This window comes from Sinocyclocheilus anshuiensis, unplaced genomic scaffold (assembly GCF_001515605.1).
Source record: "Sinocyclocheilus anshuiensis isolate Anshui unplaced genomic scaffold, SAMN03320099.WGS_v1.1 scaffold1632, whole genome shotgun sequence".
NCBI lineage: Eukaryota > Metazoa > Chordata > Actinopteri > Cypriniformes > Cyprinidae > Sinocyclocheilus > Sinocyclocheilus anshuiensis.
The window spans coordinates 1698325-1720479 of NW_015558674.1; the positions used below are offsets into that span (position 1 = coordinate 1698325).

General features: G+C 36.0%; 1 protein-coding gene across 1 annotated transcript in view; it reads left to right on the forward strand.

The window, feature by feature from the left end:
• Positions 1 to 223: 223 nt before the first annotated feature.
• Positions 224 to 22155, forward strand: part of LOC107681273 (eyes absent homolog 2-like) — a gene marked incomplete at its 3' end in the record, with an annotated part of 37889 nt that continues 15957 nt past the window's right edge. The window contains exons 1-3 of the mRNA XM_016477523.1: positions 224 to 440; positions 18501 to 18554; positions 18648 to 18688. The remainder of the gene's footprint in view (positions 441 to 18500; positions 18555 to 18647; positions 18689 to 22155) is intronic.

The window sequence follows — 22155 nt, forward strand, 5'->3', positions numbered from 1 at the left end:
CTTTTATGCCTGTTTTTCACGTTTCGCTATATTAGTGTGGTACATTTTCTAAACTTAAGCCCATCCATGCATACATAAATCTGCGCACAGACAGAGCAGGATGGTCTCATTGTGGTGGAGCTGCACGCGCGCGTTGAGGACTCGAGCAGTGGGAGGAGGAACTTCAGCTCGCTCATTTATTGAACGTTTCTTCACATTAGTGCGCACTCGAGTTCGACACACATGCTGGGAACGAGACACACACGCCAGAGCTCTCGAACACACTGCGATCTGAGCGCTCGCTCAGCCGGATCATTTTCCAAATTCGAATGTAACAGCAGCGGCGGGATGCGACATTATCTCCGTCTGTCGGCGCTTTGAGCAACGCGCATCACGCAGGATGGAGAGGAAACTTTGCTGAACTTAAAGCCGTTTTTTTTATTTGCTTTGCTTCAGATGTGGTGAGTGCATCGTTTACTCACTGATATTGTCTTGTTGTGTGTTGTATTTGACAATTACAAACAGGTAATATTTCCTGTCTTTATAATGCACTGCATGTATCCTTCATACTATGAGTTATGTTGTTAGAAAATCTATTAAAAACAGGAAAGTGCAGAAGGACGTGTTTGTTAACATTTTGGGGATGTTGAAAGGAGGGTTGAAGGTGCAGATATTTAAATACATTCTTTAAAATAAAGTTTAATTTAGGATCACAATAGTGTTATAGTGGTAGCCTATGTCATGGGAGAACCTTTTTATTTTTTCCCTTCCTTGTGCATTAAATGAAACCTAAACACTGATCTGAAGAACCAATAAAGAAACATCACTATTTTTAGAGCCATATAGAAATTCAGGAACCCTATAACCCTCTTTTTAAAGGAGTGCAGATAAAGGCTAGATCTAGTACTGAATGCAGTGCATTGAGTATTTCTGTTTTATTTAAGAAAAACAGATACTTGCATTATTCATATTATTGATTGTATTCTTATTTTATATTTATTTATTGCAGAACACTTTAATCAAACAATGTAAAAAATGCCTAAGTTTAATCATGCTATAGTTTGAATTGAATAGAAGATTCTAGTTGAGATGATTCAGTTCATACTCTTAAAAATGAAGACGAGGATCTTGAATAGTTACTAACTTCAGAAACATCTGCTATATCAAGAACTATATTTGGCTCTGTATAGTAAAATATATTTAATAGATAGATGAATATTATAGATTCTTCAGATTCTGTTTTTTTTTTTTTTTGGTTTCTGTGTTCTTTAAATAATCAAAACACATAATAATAATAATAATTTGTCATTCCTATTTTAGGCACATTTCATAAACAAAGCATTTTATGCAAACAGAATTAAAAGTACTATAATTTGAATACAATTTGAATAAAAGATTTATTTGTAAGTCATTCAGCTGTTAAGTGAAAGTATTAGTGTTCCAAATCAGGTAGATACGTATTTTGTATTTGTAATAATTTGTATTAATGTAGTACCTATTTTTATATCGAGACTTAAGCATCACACTGACCAAATGCACAAAAGAAAAAAAATGACAATATACCCTACGCAGACTTCAAATATTATAAATTATTGTCTTTTGGGACCTTTTTCCATCAAAAACTGGTATCTGCTACTAAGGTGATATTTAAAAGTGCAATGAATGTTGTTTCTATTTTTGTTTATATCATGGGAAGCTCAGCATGATTAAAATGCTAACACGATTTGAACACATTCACTTGGGTTAAAATGCAGTGTAATATTGTTTCAGATCACTCCCTGACATTGCAGTAGTTTTTAATGGGCCCCTTCTATTATCAAAAACCAAAGAAACTTTAATTAGTGCTATTCAGAACCGTTTTCTAAGATCTTTGAACAGAATACTTTGTTTTTCAGATCTAAACATCTGTGTCGTTCTTAAATTAATTTCTTTTCACTCTGTTCAATCACTCTTGGTAATTATTTTTACTCTCATTTTAGCAGCCTTGGTTTATGCATACGTGTCTATTCACATGAGCAGATTTCTTTTACGAAATTTGGCTGTTTGAACTAAATGCTGGATTTCACAGAGCTGGACGATTACTCTGAAATCGCTGAGGCGATGTTTAAAGTCAGGAAGCTAATAAGGTAATTTTAGGGTGTCTTGCTAATCATTTTTCAAAGAGAAGCATTCATCGTCCTCGAGAAGCTCTCACAACCCCCCGCTTTGTTTCACGAGAACGCAGGTCACTGTTGCACAATTCCAAATGATTAACCATCCAGGTCCACAGAAGAGATCATGAATCGGACGCAGAGATCCAAAACCAGTTACAGATGTAGTACTGATCCTAAACGCCAATGCGTGATTCTACCATCATGACTTTGCAACACCACAAACAAGTCCAAGAAATATTGACTCATGCACGGCAACTCAGCAGATTCTGTTTTTCTAACATGACAACGTAAAATGAATAATTAGGGTGCCTTGCTAATCATTTTTCAAAGAGAAGCATTCATCGTCCTTGAGAAGCTCTCACAACCCCCCGCTTTGTTTCACGAGAACGCAGGTCACTGTTGCACAATTCCAAATGATTAACCATCCAGGTCCACAGAAGAGATCATGAATCGGACGCAGAGATCCAAAACCAGTTACAGATGTAGTACTGATCCTAAACGCCAATGCGTGATTCTACCATCATGACTTTGCAACACCACAAACAAGTCCAAGAAATATTGACTCATGCACGGCAACTCAGCAGATTCTGTTTTTCTAACATGACAACGTAAAATGAATAATATTTCTCATTTGCACAGGCATGCAATGCAATGTATTTTGAAAAACATTGTGATATGATGAACATTTATCATCTGGTGTTTTTTTAGATATTAAAACTAAAAGAACAAAAGGGCATTACATTAAATTATTCATATTAAATTTAATATCCTGCTGCCAGTAGAAATCCAATCCGTTCACACTTGATTCCGCTTTAAAAGAACCAGATTCATATGAAATTCAATCGCCTGCTGCTGATTGAAGTGGTTACTTTCCAGTCTGTTTAGACTTTAAAAGAACCAATTTCAAACCTCTTTGACTATCACAAAAATGAATAAATAAAAATGAACACCATTCTCTTTGCATTCACATTTCACATGCTTTGAAAATGGAGTCAGATCTCTTATTCTCAGTATGACGATGGAGATTTGGAGTATGTGCATTACTCCATTTGGTAGCATGCCGATATTTTTGTTAATTTATTCAAAGCCATTTATGGATAGGTCAGATCACAAATGAATTAGGCTGAAATCAGACATAAATGCACCCAACACTTATTTAGATTATTTCCCCCATTGGAAAATGTTAGACGCACAGCACATCAAAGGTCACGTGCACAGGGGCAAGTTTGATTTAACGCTCTCGTTTTCAGTGTATAATAACATCAGGTCTCACTCTGAGCTCTCTTTCCATCATGGTTCTGATTACTAACCCTAATAAATTGTGAATAAGCTGCACAATTCCTGCTCGAGGAGGCAAAGCGAGGCCCGAGTTCCCCATCCTGAGACGCCCCCTCTTAAGAAACCATGAATTAATTCCTAAAGTCCTCTGTAGCCAAAGGTTTCTGGAATGATAAATATTTTCATAGGAAGCACAGCTCTTCCTGAGTTTATCAGCGCTCGGTTCATTAGGGGCCGGCCGGTGTTAACTCCTCGGTTTTAGGGTGAGGCTGGAGGTCTTGAACTCCGCTTCTGCTTTGAATTGTCAACCGATCCTCTGCTTCCAGATGGAAGATAACCTCGCCCGTAATGAGCAAAATATTTAGCTAGCGCCAATAGAGGGATTCCCGAAGTCTTGTGAGTCTTGCGCAACTGGATGTGATCAGTAGCGAAGAGCCGTTGTCACAGTTAACACTTTGCCACATCATCAGACAGTCGCGACTGTGGCTCGAAGTCCTGGCCAAGGAATTTTTCACTGCTCAGGATTAAAGGTATGAAAAGCCTATAATGCAGATATAGGAAAAGAAGCCTTCTAAACAGACATGAATTTTAATAGTGCAACATTCTTACCAATGTTAATAGCAACAAGGCAAGCATCACTGCCATTATTGATCATACTTGGAGAAAATTTTTTGGTTTCTGAATCTCTAGTCTGTCTTTTCCCAAAACAACTGTTGATTTGAGTGTACAGGAATGCTTTAGCAGCGCAGTTACGGTCAGAGGCCAGACGACAGTGGGCTGAACTTCACATAAACTCCTCACTTTGATCAGACAATGCTCTAAACGTCTTTGATTACAACCAAACTTTCTTTTGTAAAGCGAAGAAACTGTTGTGATCAAATGTTGAATGTTTTGGGTGATTTGCATTACTTTTGAAGGTTTAAACATTGATTGTTGATTATGGTTGGCTTTCCAGACAAGAAATATCAGAGAATTTGTAAAATTGTGATCTGGAGGTCCTTTAATGGCTTTTTTTTTTTTTTTTTTTTTTAGGACAAATCCCAATGATCATCAAGCGGTCTAATAGGTCAAGCAAATCAAGGACATTTGGAGCACTTAAAAACACAAGCGTAACTGGCAGGGTGTGGTAGTGAGTATATACTGTGTGTGTTTCTAGTATGGATGTTGTGTATTAGCATCTGTGTGTGTGTGTGTGTGTGTGTGTGCATGTATATATATATATATAGAGAGAGAGAGAGAGAGAGAGAGAACAACATGATCAAAAACAATATTTTTGCGGTTTCCGTTACTAGGGTGTTGCTATGGTGATCTGGGTGGTTTCTAGGTGGTTGCTTACTGCTCCGAGTGAAAAGTCTCAGATTTTTCCATCTCAGGTTCATCTTCATTGTAAATCTGTGGGAATTTCATCATTTAGTTTGTTCAGATCATTAGCCAAATGATGAGTAACACTAATAGTGATGCTTGACTTAACAAAAGGCAATATACTGTGTGGAGAGATTCTATATGTTAATGTGAATAGGAAGCAACAGAGTTTTGTAGTTCTCTTTCAGTCTGTCACACACACACACACAGTCATCCAAACCCCTCCTTTTCTCTACAGTCTCATTCTTTTCCAAACAGCAGCTGGTTCTTCAGCTATTGCCAACCTTTAGTCCTTATCTTATATCTTAAGACACACACACACATTTGCAGCCAATGTCACATGCATCACTGTCATGGAATCATAAAGCAAAGTGCTGAGTGTGTGTGTGATCCAATGCATTAAATAGTTTACAAATGAAAGGTGCTTTATTTTATTATTTTCCCTTTTTATTTAGAACATGATGGATGCAAACCAAAATATAACATTCATGCAACAAATGAAGGCTGATATGAAAATGACGTCATTACTGTTGATTGAGTGATGCACCCAAGCAAAATTGGGACATTTCTACCATCACGCAGTATATACCGTTATACCCTTCAGCGCTGATGCGAATAATGTTTATTTTGGGATTTTTGACGACACTTATTGTATTAACAGCTCCAGCAGTTGACAGTCAAGAACAACAATACTCAACACTGCAGTCAATAACTCAACATTTAAATGATTAAAAGATTTCGGAAGATTAGCTATATTCTCTCTCATAATCAATTTCCAAAGGTGGCAACTGAAAAACTTGGACCGTATACAATGTAAACAAATTAGTTCTCTTGAATAAGTGAAATGTTCCTCGTCTCTGCCGCTCGGGCACGTTTACACATGCTAACCACCCTCAAGGCAAATAAGCAGGAACTTTTTCAACAGGTTTCTTTGATAAAGTCATATATCATTCAGCGACTGTCCACAACAATGTAAGCCGAGGATATTAGAATTTGCAGCTTACCATGTCGCAAGGTTAGAAGTTCAAGCCTGCTAACTGAATAAACTACTTAGTCTTCCTGGGTTGCACACACATTATGTAGACGACTGTTTTGCAAGTCTTGCGAAAGCTCAGGTTTTTAAATCCAAGTCAAACAAGCAGCAAACTCAATTTCAAAGGAATATTCTAGGATAAATACAACTTAAGCTCCACTGAATAGCATATACTTAGGGTTAGTGATTTGAACAAAGCTTTAAACCAAAGTATAACATTTGTCATAACTCATCCTGCAGTATGCATGCTACGTACTTGAGGTGTGTTGTTACTTTTCTAATCATCCAAGCTGATGCTTTTCACCTGGTGGATGATAAAATGGGAAAAAACTGAATACCATAGTGACTTGGGCTAGTAAGAGACCACCAAAACATCCTAAAAAAAACACTTTTAATTCAGTAAAACCACCCAGACAATCTTAGCAAATGTATTACAACACACTAGCAGATGTTTTGAGTTTTGCACATGCAATCACCACTCACAATTTCTTTAGAAATGTCAAAATCTAGCTTCGAAACGGGATGAAAAGCATGTTTGCAAGCCTGAAAGATGATTATACCCTTGTGAAAAAGAAGTACACTTTAGCATGTGTTTAAAGAACCTCCTATAATATATGCTAACTTAAATGTTTGGACCCTTAAATGCATGTTATTTACAATGAAATTAAAATGCATTAAATGCAATTATATTGTGCATTATGCAAAATTCTATTAAATGCAAGTAGTTTTCGACCCCCAAAATAGGACCTAAGTGCATATTTCGATGAAATTTCATAATAAATTCTATTGTATTTGAAATATGATTAAAGTGCTCTGCCAAATGTGCAAGCATTTATGGTAAACTAAACCATACTTAAAAGTCATTTCTGTTAAAACTTGTATGTCATGTATTTAAATGTATTTGTGATTTCACATCTGTAATGATGAAATTGCAGTTTTTTACATTTCAAATTTTACTTTAAATGTTATATCAAATAACACACTACAGTTAATGTAATCAAGTTTTTTAATCATGTGCTTTAGTATGGTAGTCAACACATCAAAATAAGTGTACTTCTTTAAAGCACAACAAAAGATTAAAACACTTTGAATTTAATGTTATTACAAATTGCTTTTTTTAAAGTGTGCTTAAGTGTGTTAAGAAACAGTTGTGAAAGTGTACTTTGGCCTTTCATTTCATTATTGTATTATCTGCAAACACAATATATATATATATACTTTCAACATCTGAAGTATAATACAAGTGCACATTCAAAACAATTAAGCACACTTCTTTTTCACAAGGCTAGTCAGTGAAATGTTATCTCAGAATAGTTGTTCTTTCGTTGTGCATGTGATTGGCATGCAGTGAAAACACACAGCTCTCTCTCTCTCTCTCTCTGATGCACTCGAGCCGTTTTAATGCAGTCTGAACCTCCCGACTACAACAGGCCAGATGTGTTACCTGACCGATCCTCTCATAAGACGGATCCTGGGAGGTCCACCAGCTGTCCCCATCCATGACCCACGTCTCGGGGCAGCGCTCCGGGGGTGAAGGGACCAGCAGACCTGGAGGCTGGCGGCAGTAGGGATGAGGGGGATGGGTAGGATGAGAAATTGGGAACCGATGGGGCGAATGTCTGAATGGAGGGGGTCAATTACACACAAGTCGGGGGTTTTTGGGTGGGAGAGGGAATCCTTCCATACAAGCTGGCATGAAAGGTGGCTTTCTCCTCTTGGAGGCTGTCATGTGGAAAGCAGAGCCCGCCATGGCAGGCGGTTAGTGTTACACACAAACATGGTGGCCAGGAACGTGCGGCTGAGCCCAGGCTGGGCTTTTTAATAACAAAAGCCAATAAATTAAAAGTCTATCTGCAGGATGGAAAACTGATAGCTTTCCGAGACTTTTCCTCATGGGATTTTGTGTGTGCTCATTTGTTTTGCACTTTTTCTTTGCTGTATTTATGGACGACACGTATTGAAAAGCTAAAAGGAACTTGGAAAGAATAGAATGTTTTAGAAATTATTATTTTTTAAATACAGAATTGTACAACAGTTTATATTGTGTAATAGTAACAATGGGTAAATATGCAATGATTCTGGCTGAAAAGCAACGAGTAACTTGAAAAGATAAAAATGTAAACGTGATTCATTTTTTAATACAGAATTTTGTACGACAGTTTATATTATGCAGCAGTCAAAATGTGTAAATATGGACTTTCCAAAATGTATTTTGTGTATGCTAGCTCACTTTACAACTTACTTTATAACTTACTTACTTTTTTAAAATACAGCATTGTCGTTATTCTGGCTGACACGCAAAGAGGAAGTTGGAAAGAATACAATGTTTTAGAAATGATTCAATTTGAAACCCGTTTTACACTTTCTTTCCTGTATTTTCTGGACAGCAAGTACTGTCACGATTCTGGCTGAAAAGCAATGAGGAAAGATTATTTTTTTAGTACAGAATTTGCACAACAGTTTATATTATGCATTGGTAAAAATGTGTAAATATGGACTTTCCGTGCTGTATTGTATCATGCTAATCTGTTTTACACTTCTTTGCTGTATTTTCTGGACAACTAAATGATGCATTTTGTATATGTTTATATTATGCAACGGTACAAATGTGTAATAATAAAAATACAATGAAATTATAAAAATGTGTAAATATGAATTTTCGGCACAGTATTTTATGCATGCTTATCCGTTTTGCACTTTTCTTTACTTTGTTGTCCAGAAAATACAGCATTGTCATGATTCTGGCTATAAAGCAAAGAGGAACTTGAAAAGTGCAAAAAATACGCAACTCTTTGCCGCTCAGCAGACAAGTTTTGCATGGTAAAACATTTGTAAACTAAGAATAATATGTTTTAGAAATGATGCATTAGAAATTACACAACCGTACAAATGTGTAAATATGGACTTTCCACACTGTTTTTGTGCATGCAATCTGGCTGAAAAGAGAATATGCAAAAAAATACTCAAGCAAGCTCTTTGCCACTCAGCAGAAAAGTTTTGGATCAAAGACTAAAAGGTTTTAGAACTGATTCATTTGAAAGCAGAATGATACGATGGTTTATATTGTGCAGCAGTTGAGATTTTACTATAAATAGTATATTTATACTATAAAATATTTAGGTAAATATGGCATAAAGTGAAAAAACAGCTGCTTTATAATATCAGTTTGACTGCTTCAAGTCACATTTTGCGTTTCATAAGTTGTTTTTGCACTGATGTCAGACATTGTTTGTTTCGAATAATCTTGAATAATCCATCGAGTTCAAAATAAAAAGAGAAAGTAATCAAAGCGCCTTTTATTTGAAAACTCTTTAATTGACCAGATTTTCTGAAAATAGGAGATTACTACATAGTTATGTAGCGCACAAACCATTTTTAATTGAATTCCCAGCATCTATCGTGATTTATACGGTTAACATTATCGCTCACCTCTGTATTGTACATTACACCATTGTGCATATGTCTTCATCGAGCCTGTGCAACACTTATAAGGGTTCCCATGCTCTGCAGCGCTCCAGCATTGATGAAATCCCCGGACAGTGATGTAAGCGCCGCCGCATCTCAAGAGACCATTACTAGGCTGTTACAGCCCCCCCCATCGCTCCATTAGCGAGCTAAAGAGCAGACGCGTGTGGGCGGCCGGCTTTATTTACGAGAGTCAGAGTTCAAAGGCTGCAGACAAGCTTGAGCCCCAAAGGCAAGCGGCCACAGACGAGCTGTTCAGTTTATGTGTGCGTTTCACCAAAAAAAAAAAAAAAAAAAAAAAAAAAAAAAAAAAAAAAAAAAAAAAAAAAAAAAAAAAAAAAAAAAAAAAAAAAAAAAAAAAAAAAAAAAAAAAAAAAAAAAAAAAAAAAAAAAAAAAAACACAGCTTAGCGCATCAATTGAAAAACTTCCACAGCATGCACAGCCAGAGCCTTGAGGTTCAACACTATGCCGTAAACGAGCTAGAGTAGCCTACGTCTGATGTTTGGATAAGACTATTTACCAAATGTCAAATGCATCACTGAACTATAACAAGGTGAAGAGTCTCAACGACAATCACTTTTCACTAGAGTTCACTAGAGTTTACAATACGAAACTACTGATTTTAATGGAAAAGTCGCATATTAAGCATACGGTATACAGAAAACACAGTAGGGAAAACATGTGCAGAAAAGTTTGGCAAGGAAAAGCGAACAAAAAAGAAAAAATTTACAGCAAAACTGTTTGTAACAATAAATTCGTTATTTTAGCTAGCTAGAATAAGTTTATTGTTTGGATAAGACTATTTACTAAATGTCAAAAGCATCACTGAACTATAACAAGGTGAGGAGTCTCAACGACAATCACTTTTCACTAGAGTTCACTATGAAAGGACATTTACGCCACAGAATAAAAATAAAAATAAAAACTGTGACTTTTTATCTTACAACTTGACTACAATTCTGTCTTTTTTTTGTTTCCACCACAGAATACAAAAGGGAAAGTTAAAAGTTTTTTCCTTAGAATTGCGAGTTTATATCTCAGAATTGCAAAAAAAACAAAAAAAAATAATCACAATTATCTTTTTTAATAGATTTTTGGATTCTGTGGTGGAAATGGACTTCCATGGTTTACACTGTGAATCCATTGATTTCAATGGAAATGTTGCATATCAAGCATGTACAGCAGGAAAAAAAGTTGCAAGTAAACCCTTTGACACTCGCAGAATTGCAAGTTTTGCAAGGAAGAATGTCAATAGTTTCTGATGGATATAAAATGTATTCCTATTGGTGTGCTGCCAGTGCATTTACTGCACTTGTTTTTCACCCTGTAATGTAGGTGTTATCAAGGATTTTTCAGGAAATGTTGAGATCAAGGAACTGAGATTAAAACTTAAAAAAAAAAAAAATTAAAACTTGCAATTCAGAAAGAAAGCAAACTCGAGCAGAAAAGCTCTGCGAGGAAAAATCTATTTGTATTTGTACATTTGTAGCACTTTTTGAGATTCCTCCTAGAAAAAAGGGTGAAAATTCTATTGTTTTTTTTTTTCCCTGAAAATGCATGGGGTGTTGTTATTTTGAGTCTTTATTGTATAGTGGCTCAGGTTTGATTTTTAGACTGACCCTCAAAACACATGCGTACAAGTGTGTTAATTCTGCATTTTAAACTGGGACACAAGAAAGCATTGCAAAAATGACGCGCTTCGACTTCAATCTTTCAAAAAACAATGTGGAAGATGGTCTTATTTTAGACCATGCCTTGCTATGAATACATCCTTCAGAACAAATAAACTGAACAATGAAAAGAACAATGCTTTTCCACAGTTAATAACATTGTAAATCTACTAATTTTTTTTTTATATTTTCATTTTTTAAAATGTTATGTACATTTATAACATCATATTTTATTTTAAATTAGCTTGGTATTAAATTACAGAAAACTAGTCTCTCAATGTTTTTTTTCCTCTTCTTGGAAAGTCACAGAAACACAATCATGGATTTTCTTTTGCTATTGGAGCAAACGGGAATGCAGGAGTTACATTTGTTGTAGTTTCCGTTCACCACTATAGAAATGTAGCCAACTATGAGGAATATGAGGAATATGTGAAAAGGGTCCATTTTCTACCCATTCTCATTTTTGGAGCTGGATACCTGCTCCATTGATCCCTCAGCGAAACCCCGTGAGTTTAGAGGAAATGAAAGGGCAGATGGCTGCTCGCAGTCTGTCTGGAGTCACGCTGGAAATACGAGGGCTGCAGAAGTGCTGCATTGTTGTAGTGAGGTCACCGTGTCTCGCAGTTTCCCTTCAGGCAGTGCAGCGGTCACCCGTGAACCCGTGCCCAGCGCCATATGGGACGTAGCCCTCAGCTACTGGCCAGAGAGCAGTTTGGTGGCTTTGACTGAACGGTTTAGATCACGGTTCAGGTTGGAGAGCTCGCTGTGAATCAGACAGCCATATGGCAAAGCTACGGCTCATGATTCGTTTCAAAGACAGACAACCTGCTCTCTAAACCCGCTCATAATGATCCCATCAGGACAAGCTGAGCAGAGCGCAACAGGCGGGTCCGGAAGTAAAAATCACATTTCTTTTGTTCATAGAGGAACTGATTTTTAACTATAACTAATAAACCGTTAAAGACAGAACTACTGTGAGCTTCGAGCTTGTTCACTGGCATATGCTTTTACAGCGGAGATCCTGGTGAGAAACTGATTCTGCAGAGAACGTTTTAGTAATTTTGTTATGTGCTTTTGTCATTTTATTCACTTTTTAAGCATTTTTATTTATTTTCTAATTATTTTAGTATTCAGTATATTTAGTACTTCAACTTTAACTCAGTTTTATTTCAGTTCGTTGCTAAGGCAACATTTCTTGCCTTCAGGGCTCATGATTCGTTTCAAAGACAGACAACCTGCTCTCTAAACCCGCTCGTAATGATCCCATCAGGACAAGCTGAGCAGAGCGCAACAGGCGGGTCCGGAAGTAAAAATCACATTTATTTTGTTCATAGAGGAACTGATTTTTAACTATAACTAATAAACCGTTAAAGACAGAACTACTGTGAGCTTCGAGCTTGTTCACTGGCATATGCTTTTACAGCGGAGATCCTGGTGAGAAACTGATTCTGCAGAGAACGTTTTAGTAATTTTGTTATGTGCTTTTGTCATTTTATTCACTTTTTAAGCATTTTTATTTATTTTCTAATTATTTTAGTATTCAGTATATTTAGTACTTCAACTTTAACTCAGTTTTATTTCAGTTCGTTGCTAAGGCAACATTTCTTGCCTTCAGTTTTTTTTTATCTAATATTTATATTTTATTATATTTTAATTAAAGAAAATTATTTTAATAGAAAAAATATTAGTAAAAATATATTTAAAAAATGTAACTTATATTTTAATGGCCAAAGCAATTATGATTTTCTTCTAGTTTAACTTGAAGTAATAAAAAAAGGTTTTTAATTTTTAAGTTTTTATCTAATATTTATATTTTATTATATTGTAATTAAAGAAAACTATTTTTAATAGCTCGGAGAATCACAACAAGCAAATAGTGCCAAAAACACTCTAGTTCTTGAAGCACTAAACGCTCTCAAACTATGTATAGTTGTTTGAGAGTGTGTGTGTGTGGGCATAGATATATAATCAATATAATCAACATCTTTAAATCAGTAGCTATCTTTTATTTGCGATTCTTCATGGGATTGTAGTTCTTTCCCTCATTAAAGCGGTTAAGTTCACAGTTTTGTATCTTTGATTTTAAGCAAAAATGTATTTGAAAATCTGAAAAAATAGACAAAGTTTTTAATGTTGGTTTGGTTCATGGCTTGTAATTTTTAAAAATCTCAATGGAAAAAAATACTTCCGTAACCAACGGCACTAAAAAAGTGTGCAGTCGCTGTTGAGGGCTTCATCATGTGAGCAGTTCCTCAGCTGGTTTTCCTCCAGGACCACACTCATGCTGGGTAAAAAGAGATGCACATGTGACAGTGCACAGTGATGTATGATGTAAGGCGTTGTGTGGAATACGATAGCCATGAAAGACGCCAACGCTAGCAGAACAGCGGCGAGGCCAGGTGAAGCGCTCTGTCCCGGCCGTGCCCCGTCCCGGGTTTGTTTTAGCTCAGTTTACCGCTGTGAAAGGGGGTAGAGCGTTCTTTCCCATGCCCTCTCGCTCCGGGACACGCTCGTACCAGGAAACACACTGCGCATCAGAGGAACTCTGGGAGGAAGTCAGGACTCCACTGGGCGACCTGCGCTCGTCTCTCTCTGGCCTTGTTTATTTTCTTGGGGAAGGTTTTGTTAAGAGTGGTGCGTCAGCAGGTGTGAGAAAACCATCAGTGTCAGTCGCTGCATCTCTGACCTGGAGAACTGCTCTTTGTGTTTTCTGAAAACAAGCAGACATATGTGAGAGCGTGTTTATATGAGATTAAAGGGATAGTGCACTCAAAAATTAAAAATCAGCTACTCACCCTCATGTTGTTAGAAATTCATGTTTGTTTGCTAGACACAACATGTTATTCAGCACAATTTTGACCCTATTTTACTATTATTTATGTACTATTATATATATATATATATATATATATATATTTTAGTTTTATATTTCTAAGTTTCTATCATTTTCAGATGTGCTTTTTTCAGGTTTATTTAGTTTTTTTCCCCCCTTTATTTTCTTTCTTTTTTTTTCTAAATATTTCTATTTAGCTTTAATTTATTTATATTTTATTGTAATAGTAAATTTACTACTTAAACTTAGTTTATTTCAGTTAGTTACCCAAGGCAGCATTTCTAATTTTCATTTTTCAAGTTTTTCATCTAATATTTATATTTTATTTCAGCTTTATTTCAGTTATCGATTTTGAATAGTTTTAATTAGCAATAATAACACTGTTTGATGTTGCTCTTTTATGTGCAAATTACAATAGTATAAAAAAGCACAAGAATGTATGTGAGAACCAAGAAGATTGCATATATAGTGAAATGTTATCTTACAAGTTAATAGATTTAAAAACAGAAATGCGCACTTTTTTTTTTTCTTTTTTGTGTCTTAGTGGTCAATTAGAAGTCTTAGAGTTTATATTGACTCCTGTTGGTGGAAACTGTTTCGTTTACAATGCGTTTGTGGAAATACAGGCCGATAAATTGCCTAATATTTGGTCGATCAATCAGGCCAATAACCATGACCACCAATTTTTTATTGCATTTTAAATAAATGTGCAAAATAAGCTTTTAAGTTTGCATGCAACTCATATGCATCAGCACTATATAAGCACTTTTTAGATATACAACATCATTTTCCGCCATTGAAAAACGAATCCTATCACACGTCATTCAAAAGTACTATGCATTTCTTAAGAGCTAAAACTTTTGAACTGGAAAATGTTTCACCTTTAACACATAAAAAAAAATGTTATTATTTCAGCTTTGCTGTCATTATGTCAGTCACGTGATATGTTTCTTTAATCACAAATATGCCGTACGGTAGTGTCGCAACTGTTTACTGAGAAAACAGAGCGAGCAGCAGTGAGTCAAGAGTCAAGAGTCAAGAGGCATTTATTTATCATTTGCATAGTTAACACTGGGGAAAACTGGGCATTGAAATGTGAAATGCAAGGCTCAGACATACAGTGACAATAACAGGACCATACAAAAAAACATACAGATATAGACGTACTTGGAGGGCACTGAGATATTGAGTGACTTCAGTGACACAACACTGCTTTTCCTTCCTTTGTAGTCAGTGATATAGCACAAACTGCTCCACATGTGTTGGGGGTCAGAGCCGTGATATTCTGACTCCACTCTGTGCCTAAAGTCTCTTTTGGCTGATTTGATAGTTTTTTGAAGGTCATACCTGGACTTCTTGTAAGCAGTTAGATCCCCAGAGTTGAAGGCAGCAGTTCGTGCTCTTAACCTGGCACGCACCTCACCATTGACCCATGGTTTCTGGTTTGGAAATGATTTAACATTAATGGATGGGACAACATCCTCTGTGCATTTGTTGATGTAGCATATCACAGAATCTGTGTATTCATGTATGTTGTCTCCTGCTGCATCTTGAAACATCTGCCAGTCTGTGGATTCAAAGCAGTTCTGCAGTGTGGCGATGGCATCTTCACTTCATTTGTGAACTGTTTTAGAAACTGTTTTTTCCTGTTTGAGGCATTGTCTGTAGGCTGGTAACAGCAGTATGCTAATGTGGTCACCTTTGCCAAATGCTGGTCGGGGGAGGGGTTTGTAACTGTCCTTTAGTGTTGAATAGCAGTGATCTAATGTCTGATCCCCTCGTGTGGGGAAATTTATGTGCTGGTAGAATTTAGGAAGAACTTTCCTCATATTCACCCTGTTAAAATCCCCAACAACGATGAAAGCAGCCTCAGGATGAGCAATTTCTAATCTATTTATGGTGCTGTACAGTTCGTCCAATGCTTTCGTTTTGTCCACGTGAGGCGGGATGTAAACAACTGTGAGAATCACTGAATTAAACTCCCGCGGGAGGTAGAAGGGACGCACTTTAATAGAGAGCAGTTCGATCTCTGGGGAGCAGTGTGTAGATAAAACTGTAACATCAGTGCCCCAGCGAGTGTTAATCATAAAGCACACGCCTCCACCTCTGCTCTTACCGGAGTTTAGCGATCTGTCATGACGAAAAACGGAGAATCCAGGCGGTGTTATGGCCGTATCGGGTACTTCTGAGTGTAACCACGTCTCACAGAAAGCCAGAACGCAGCAGTTTCGAATGTCCCGCTGGAATGTGATTCTCGCATTAAGTTCGTCAAGTTTGTTATCCAGAGACTGTATGTTGGCTAACAAGATGGTAGGGAGAGGAGGATTAAAACTTCTTTTCCGCGATCTGCATAGAATTCCAGCGCGTTTGCCTTTCCTCCTTTTCCGACGGCGTCTTAGGATGCAGGCCGGCAGCAATGGGAGCGCGTAAATGCTGAAGCTGGAGTTCCGAGGCGCCGTTGTTTCCGAACCGAAGTTTAAGTTAGATCGGATGTCCAGTAGTGTTTGTCGATCATACTGGATGAGAGTCTGTACTGTCTGAGCAAAAGCATGTATAAGAAGTAACACGAATAATACAAAATAACACGAGAAACAGCAAAGTTTGCACAGAGCGCTCGTCAGCGACGCCATCGTAGCGGCACGCCGGTGTACAAGAGAGTCCACAGAGTCCTTCATGTGAGTCCTTCAGTGAGACATTGTCTCTGTTTGTTTTAAACATTCGCTGAGTGCCACCCAACCGCAGCCGCCAAAACATCATTCACCTCGCTGCTGTCTGAACTGCCAGCTTAATTAAAAAAAGTCTGCGTTTGAGGTCAATCGCACATGTACATGCCCACTCTTGTGTAATTGTATGAAAGCTCTCATTTTGGCTCTTATTTCACCATTTTGCTGCCCTTCCTTTTCCATCTTTGCTCGTGACAGCAGCTGCTCTCTTGATATTGCTCACATCGAGCGTCTCTCCGCCCCGGCCAACAGATGGAGGAGCCCTGAGGGAGAAACAGGGAGAAGTTTAGAGGAAGACAACAGCTTTTTGCTTCTTTTAGTCAGAAGCGACCTTACGGCAAGCGTGTGTCTTAGTCGAGATGAGAGCCAGGTTTTGGCAGCATGAGATGTTTATTCTGGTACCGCAGTAGCAGGGTTATTATCGATAACTAAAACTAAAACATAAAAAAAAAAACATTTATAAAAAAAAAAAAATAATAGAAATAATTATTTAAAAATGTATATACTTTTTAATATAAAAAAAAAAATACTTATTTTATTTCAGTTGCCAAGGCATAATTTCTCATTATCTTTTAGTTTACATAGAAACAATAAAATAATCATAAATGAAATAAAAGTTAACAAGAACTAGACATATTTTAAACAGTGGTATTGAGATACTATTATAATTTGTATTCATATTTTAAATCAGTTTTTACTTTCTGGTTTCATTTTAATTTTAGTTACAATTTTAGTAATTTTGTTTTTGTCGTTTTTAATAGTTTTTTTTTTGGGGTGGGATATGTATTCATACTTTTATGAATTTTTATTTCCATTTTAGCTTTAGTTATTTTAGCACAGTTAAACTAAATTAAAATGAGAAATGTTGCCTTGGAAACCAGCTGAAATAAAACATTTATTTCAAGTAACGAAAATGTTTTTGTTTTTAATTTTTGATTCAGTTTTAGTTAATTATAAAAAAACCTGATTACAAAAACGGATAAAAATGACAATAAACACAATAAAATGAAAAAACTCAATTAAAATGAAAATAAAAATATAAAAATAAACCCTAATTTTTATTTAAAAAATTAATAGTATATCAGTGATACTAAAACAACAATGTGCAGTAGTTAATGTGACATAAAAGCAAATATGATCATATTTCTCATAGACCGCAATAAGAAAAGAAATACAGACTTTATTATATGACAGGCACAGTTTTCTGTCCTGTGTTGACATGTTTCCTTTTGAAACAGGAAGTTGAGACGGGTCATATCTCAATCAAAAACCAGAGATCTCAATGCAAACTCCAAAATGTCTCATCAAATTCTCACAAATGAAAAGTTTGCCTATATGTTTTTTCTACTAAAGTTTCTAAAATTGATGCTGAAAGGAAAGGTTCGTGAGAAAGAGCAATACAATTTTCTCTGGGTTAGCAAAAAAGAAAAAAAGCTCAAGGTTACAAGGTCATTTGCGGTGTTTCACCCTTATCTTCTCTCATTTGTATTCATGCAAACTATTCCTACATGCATGTACCGCACCTTGCCATTACCAGACCAGAACAGAACGGGGACGGTTGCATTTCTTATATTTCAGGCACAAGAACAACCACTGTTTTTTCGGCCATCCTGAACGTCTGGCATTCAGAACTTCTGCCTGCGGTTTACAATGCCAAATTATGCCAGCCAGGTTGAAGAAGCAGGTTGCACATTGTTCTGTTCCAGGAACACAGTCCTACCGAGCCGGTTTATACAAACAAGCGTTTCACTGTTGTCTGTATCTCACAATTCTAATGATGTGTGTTTTTGGAAACCGCAGGTGCCTAGTCATTGAGAAATACTGTCCGTTCACCTTTTTTTCCTGTGCAAGACACGATTAGACATGAATAGTGCTTTCTGCATTCTTATGTTCTGGTTCCTTCTGCATATTTTTTACTTTGGAGATGCGTGATGTTGGACCGAAGCCCGGTCGGTGTGCTTTTTAGGTCACATATTTCTGATAAACAGGTCTGTCTTTTTCAGGAGAGCTGACAGCTGAACGCGTGCAAGCGGAAGTACGACGACAGACAGCCACAGGTCTGCACACTTCACACTTTGGATTTAATGAACTTCCTCTAGTGCATTCAGGGTGGTTCAGATAAATGTTTAAAGTGTTTCTTTTATTCACAGGAGCCATTAGATCTACACATTGGGCGACGATTTTAGGCCATGTGAGTGATATTACATCTATTTTTATTCACACTGGGCTTCACTTGTACAATGCAAAAATATTTTTCTTAATAAATATTATTGTTTTCCAATCAATCGCACATGTACATGCCCACTCTTGTGTAATTGTATGAAAGCTCTCATTTTGGCTCTTATTTCACCATTTTGCTGCCCTTCCTTTTCCATCTTTGCTCGTGACAGCAGCTGCTCTCTTGATATTGCTCACATCGAGCGTCTCTCCGCCCCGGCCAACAGATGGAGGAGCCCTGAGGGAGAAACAGGGAGAAGTTTAGAGGAAGACAACAGCTTTTTGCTTCTTTTAGTCAGAAGCGACCTTACGGCAAGCGTGTGTCTTAGTCGAGATGAGAGCCAGGTTTTGGCAGCATGAGATGTTTATTCTGGTACCGCAGTAGCAGGGTTATTATCGATAACTAAAACTAAAACATAAAAAAAAAAACATTTATAAAAAAAAAAATAATAATAGAAATAATTATTTAAAAATGTATATACTTTTTAATATAAAAAAAAAAATACTTATTTTATTTCAGTTGCCAAGGCATAATTTCTCATTATCTTTTAGTTTACATAGAAACAATAAAATAATCATAAATGAAATAAAAGTTAACAAGAACTAGACATATTTTAAACAGTGGTATTGAGATACTATTATAATTTGTATTCATATTTTAAATCAGTTTTTACTTTCTGGTTTCATTTTAATTTTAGTTACAATTTTAGTAATTTTGTTTTTGTCGTTTTTAATAGTTTTTTTTTGGGGTGGGATATGTATTCATACTTTTATGAATTTTTATTTCCATTTTAGCTTTAGTTATTTTAGCACAGTTAAACTAAATTAAAATGAGAAATGTTGCCTTGGAAACCAGCTGAAATAAAACATTTATTTCAAGTAACGAAAATGTTTTTGTTTTTAATTTTTGATTCAGTTTTAGTTAATTATAAAAAAACCTGATTACAAAAACGGATAAAAATGACAATAAACACAATAAAATGAAAAAACTCAATTAAAATGAAAATAAAAATATAAAAATAAACCCTAATTTTTATTTAAAAAATTAATAGTATATCAGTGATACTAAAACAACAATGTGCAGTAGTTAATGTGACATAAAAGCAAATATGATCATATTTCTCATAGACCGCAATAAGAAAAGAAATACAGACTTTATTATATGACAGGCACAGTTTTCTGTCCTGTGTTGACATGTTTCCTTTTGAAACAGGAAGTTGAGACGGGTCATATCTCAATCAAAAACCAGAGATCTCAATGCAAACTCCAAAATGTCTCATCAAATTCTCACAAATGAAAAGTTTGCCTATATGTTTTTTCTACTAAAGTTTCTAAAATTGATGCTGAAAGGAAAGGTTCGTGAGAAAGAGCAATACAATTTTCTCTGGGTTAGCAAAAAAGAAAAAAAGCTCAAGGTTACAAGGTCATTTGCGGTGTTTCACCCTTATCTTCTCTCATTTGTATTCATGCAAACTATTCCTACATGCATGTACCGCACCTTGCCATTACCAGACCAGAACAGAACGGGGACGGTTGCATTTCTTATATTTCAGGCACAAGAACAACCACTGTTTTTTCGGCCATCCTGAACGTCTGGCATTCAGAACTTCTGCCTGCGGTTTACAATGCCAAATTATGCCAGCCAGGTTGAAGAAGCAGGTTGCACATTGTTCTGTTCCAGGAACACAGTCCTACCGAGCCGGTTTATACAAACAAGCGTTTCACTGTTGTCTGTATCTCACAATTCTAATGATGTGTGTTTTTGGAAACCGCAGGTGCCTAGTCATTGAGAAATACTGTCCGTTCACCTTTTTTTCCTGTGCAAGACACGATTAGACATGAATAGTGCTTTCTGCATTCTTATGTTCTGGTTCCTTCTGCATATTTTTTACTTTGGAGATGCGTGATGTTGGACCGAAGCCCGGTCGGTGTGCTTTTTAGGTCACATATTTCTGATAAACAGGTCTGTCTTTTTCAGGAGAGCTGACAGCTGAACGCGTGCAAGCGGAAGTACGACGACAGAAAGCCACAGGTCTGCACACTTCACACTTTGGATTTAATGAACTTCCTCTAGTGCATTCAGGGTGGTTCAGATAAATGTTTAAAGTGTTTCTTTTATTCACAGGAGCCATTAGATCTACACATTGGGCGACGATTTTAGGCCATGTGAGTGATATTACATCTATTTTTATTCACACTGGGCTTCACTTGTACAATGCAAAAATATTTTTCTTAATAAATATTATTGTTTTCCAATAAAAAATCTAAATCATCATCCTTAAAACAAGATGCATGCACTTAAGGAGCAGAAAGTGCAAGATAAAACTTGTTTTCAGAAAAAAGTGATTTTTTTTTACCCCAATGGCTGATACAACATGAAACGGCTCATGAGAGTCATTCATTCCTGAATTGGATTCCACTTAATTATTCAAAATCCTTAATGATTCCATTAAGGAATCTTAGTTTAAACAATTGATAACTCATCAATTAGAGACCGGTTCATTTGTTTGATTCATTTAAAAGAACAAAGTGTTTCTTTTATTCACAGGAGCCATTAGATCTACACATTGGGCGACGATTTTAGGCCATGTGAGTGATATTACATCTATTTTTATTCACACTGGGCTTCACTTGTACAATGCAAAAATATTTTTCTTAATAAATATTATTGTTTTCCAATAAAAAATCTAAATCATCATCCTTAAAACAAGATGCATGCACTTAAGGAGCAGAAAGTGCAAGATAAAACTTGTTTTCAGAAAAAAGTGAATTTTTTTTTACCCCAATGGCTGATACAAAAAGAAACGGCTCATGAGAGTCATTCATTCCTGAATTGGATACCACTTAATTATTCAAAATCCTTAATGATTCCATTAAGGAATCTTAGTTTAAACAATTGATAACTCATCAATTAGAGACCGGTTCATTTGTTTGATTCATTTAAAAGAACCAGCTCATAAGAGTCATTTGCTTTTTAATTGGATTCCACTTAATGATCAGATTCCTTAACAGTTCCATTAATGATTCTTTTAGTGCTTTCGAAGAATTGATGACTCGTGGTTTTGAGATGTATGTATTTGAACAAACAGCACAACCAGTGTAGTCTGATTCATAAACAAATGACTCTCATGAAACGGTTCTTTTTAATGGACTGATCACAAATTAGCCTCATGTAAATCGATTAATCAATTAATACAATTCAATTAATCGTGATAAATCGCATTCCAAATAAAGCTTGTGTTTATATAATATATGTGTGTGTGTGCTGTGTATATTCTGATGTATTTATAAATACACACACATACATGTATATATTTAAGAAATATTTACTTGTATATATATATTCATATTTATATATGATTCATATTTTGTGTAAATATATTTTACATATACAGTGGGTACGGAAAGTATTCAGACCCCCTTAAATTTTTCACTCTTTGT